Below are 3,725 nucleotides of genomic sequence, written 5' to 3' on the forward strand. Positions count from 1 at the left end.
TAATGCATATGAAAACTTTATCTTGAAGACATCCTGTTTAAAAGGGGACCCCCTGCATCCACCTTCAGGCCTCATTCTCTGTATACCATCCTGTTCTGTTTTTCTCCATCTAACATTTCATCACTGCCTAGGACACTATATATTTTGCTTGTTTATTTTGTTGGCTGTCTTTCTCATTGCTCTGTTCCTAGGTCAGGGCTTAGTGCTTGGTGCTTCAACTCCTACCCACTGAATGAATATATGATAGATAGGCAGGGTTTGGTTTTGTTGTTGTTTTGTTTTCCTTTGCTTTTAAAAAGGAGGAAAGTACTTTAAAGGTAAAATTGTTCTACAACCAGGTGATGTGGAAAACAAAGGCCGAAGGAAATGTAGATGAAATTAAATGTCCTTATAACCTGTAGCCCATTGACAAATACTTGAGGCAGGTAGAGTGTAAGGTCCTTGCAGGAAGCTCCCAACTGCCTTAATGTTAATGCCTTGCTAGAGGGAAAAAACACCCTTGGTTTGACAATAGCCAGGCCTCCTATATCCTGTGAGTCCTCTTTAGCTGGTGAAAGTTCTTCTGGAGACTTCCCTTATCTTTACTTCCCCCAACCCCATGGTATATAATCAGTTGCTCCTCAGAATCTCGGGGTGGCCGCTCTTTCTGCCCATGGGTTCTGTCCCGAGCTTTAGTAAAGCCACCATTCTGCCCCCAAGACGTCTCAAGAATTTTTGGGCCGTGGGCTCTGAACGTCCCCCCCACCGACGCTGCTCCAAAAACTACATCAGAGGCACCTACAGACACTCCCAAGTTACTTTGCAAAACCCGAGGAGAGCAACCACATTTCCCTCTTTCTTATATTTTCACTGCAGAGAGTCCCAGAGTTGCTCAGTTCGCATCTTTTTAAAAAGGAAGCTACGTGTTTTTCTTGGCCTTGGGAGCGTTTCATCTAGCAATTGGAAAAAGGACTAGCCTGTTAGGCTGGCGGTTTAAATCCAGGCAGAATAAACATCGTCCTTGGCAGGTAAGTAGCTCCTTAAACAGACTCATCCCAACATCTGCCTCCTTCCTCCATATGGCCTCCCGAACAGGAATAAGGCAATTGAGGGTCTTAAGGCATTTTTTAGGAGTGGTTGAAATTTGATACGGAGACTTTCTCCTGGTTGAATTTAGTTGTTCAAAGTGCTGGACAATTTAAATTTTTTTACAGACTCGCTGAGTGAATTGTATGTGCCAGGCACTGGGCTAGGTGCTGGGACCTAGCAAACCTACAGGTCCCTCCCCTGCAAACCTGCTCTGAGAGCAGCAGTTTTTCCAGGGGCGACAACATTAAGTTAATGAAATGTACTCAAATACACACGAACTGAGCACAGACCGTGGCCTAGTTCTAGGAACTTGGGAGACACCGGAGAACAAAACCCAAAGACCCTCATGGGCTCAAAACCCCATGTTTAGTGAATGATGGGGTGATCTGAGAAAGGCGTGTTGAACTGGGTGGGATACAGACTTCGTTTAAAACATGCTCCCTGTCCCTAGGGAATTTCAAAATTACTGCAGGAGATAAGAATGAAGTAACAGTGAATATAATGAGCTGGTTAGAAGGGCCAGGGTTTTAACCGCATGGGAGGGCTGGGAGGGTGGGGGACACCCACCAGAGGGGGGCCTGGAGGAGGGGCCTGCCCAGGTGAGCAAACCCAGAGGGTGTGGCATAGCTGGTCACCATGTGTTTGCAGGACACAGCTTCTGGTCTCACCAGGATGGTGAACTCATCCATTCTTTCCTAACTCAAAGCTTTCTTTCCTTTTTTTTTAAAGAGAGAGAGAGCACAAGGGGAGGGGCAGAGTGAGAGGGAGAGAGAGAATCTTAAGCAGACTCCATGTCCAGTGCAGAGCCCGACGCAGGGCTGGATCTCACGACCCTGAGATCATGACCTGAGCCAAACCAGGAGTCAGACACCCAACTAACTGAGCCACCCAGGGGCCCTTGACTCAAAGCTTTCTTGAGCAACTGTTGTGTGCAAGAGAGGCTTCACCAGGCTCACTGGGGAGCACCACACAAAAAGTCCCTTCTTGATGGAAATGTTGGGGTCTGGAGCTGAGGGTCAAGAAGGAATTCTTGAGATGTCTTGGGTGCAAAAAGGTGGTTTTATTATAGCACAGAGACAGGACCCACGGGCAGAAAAGAGCTGCGCTGGGATCGTGAGGAGCAACTGATTATAGACTTTGGAACTGGGGGAGGTAAAGACAAAGGAGTTTCCAAAAGGATTTTCATATGCTAAAGAACACCCAGAATCCTGGAGGCCTGGCTATTATCAAACCAAGTTGTTTTTCCCTTTTTCCCTCTAGCAAGACATTAACATTAAGATTGGGAGCTTCCCGGAGGAATCTTATACCCTGCCTGCCTCTAGTATTTGTCAATGGGCCGCAGGTTATAAGGAAGTTTAATTTTATCTACATTTCCTTTGTGCCTTTGTTCTCCACTTAGGGAGCTTGCATTCTGGAGAGGGAGGCTGCAGGGTTCGACGTGTGAATAAGCTATACAATTTGAGATAGCCGCAAGAAAACAAAGCAGGAGAGGGTGCCTGGGTGGCTCAGTCGTTAAGCGTCTGCCTTCGGCTCAGGTCATGATCCCAGCGTCCTGAGATCGAGCCCCGCATCGGGTTCCCTGCTCAGCAGGAAGCCTGCTTCTCCCTCTCCCGCTCCCCCTGCTTGTGTTCTCTCTTTGGCTGTCTCTCTCTGTCAAATAAATAAATAAAATCTTAAAAAAGAAAAAAAAAAAAAGAGAGAAAAGAAAGCAGGATAGGGCCCTAGAGGGGAAGGGAGAGGAGAACTCTGGAAAAACCTTGGGCAGGGTGTGGGGGCAGATAATGCGCAGAGTGTGGACTGGCCAGGTGGGAAGACCGCAGGTGTCTGGACAGAGAAAGGAGTTAGGAAAAGTCGGTGGGGCCGTGAGCTCCCACTCCTGGGCCTCACAGTGCGGGAGACGCTCCCACACCTCTGCCCCCCCACCCCGTCTCTCTGCACCGGAGTGGGCCATGTCCCACTCCCCTCCGACAGGGACCCGCCCGCACACACAGCGATCTCAGCAAACCACCTACCGGGATTCAAACTAGAGCACCGAGGTCTGCCTCAGCAGTTTCTCTAAAATAAATACTAAATCCCACACGCTGCACATTTTAGAAGCATTTCAAGGTTCACTCAAAACAGGAAGGAGGAAAGATTTTGCTAGTAGGCATTGCTACTGAGAAAGGCAAATTTCCACTCCAAAGTTTTAACCGGTCACGGCCGTCCACCTCTCAGACATAAAACAGCATGAACGATTTCTTGCAGAAGTGAAGAAGACAAAACAAAGGCGACACTGTCAGGCGCCTCCCCAGCTTTCTAATCATTAACGTGCTGAAAGGTTTGCACAGATGCCCCTTGAAGGTAAACTTCTTACAGCGGCCTTGACCAGTGGCTACACTTGCGCGCCCGCAGATAAGGGGATCCGCACGGCTGGGGGGGCGGCGTGGGCTGGACGGGCGCGGGCCCCCCCCGGCGGTGCCGTGGGGCACGCGCGCGAGCGGCCCGGGCGAGCCTCCCGGCCGCGCACAGCCCTCGCCGCCCGCGGGGTCGACCACGGGGTCGCGCGCCCGAGCCCAGCGCCGCGGGGGCGCGGTCAAGCTGGGGGCGGGCGTGGGGGCGTGACCACGGGGCGCGGTCTGGCGGACGCGACCGGGGCGGAGCCCGGGGCGCCCCGACGG

Source organism: Mirounga angustirostris, unplaced genomic scaffold, assembly GCF_029215605.1.
Source record: "Mirounga angustirostris isolate CCGP_5_RB_7025 unplaced genomic scaffold, mMirAng1.0.hap1 SCAF_3, whole genome shotgun sequence".
Classification (NCBI taxonomy): Eukaryota; Metazoa; Chordata; class Mammalia; order Carnivora; family Phocidae; genus Mirounga; species Mirounga angustirostris.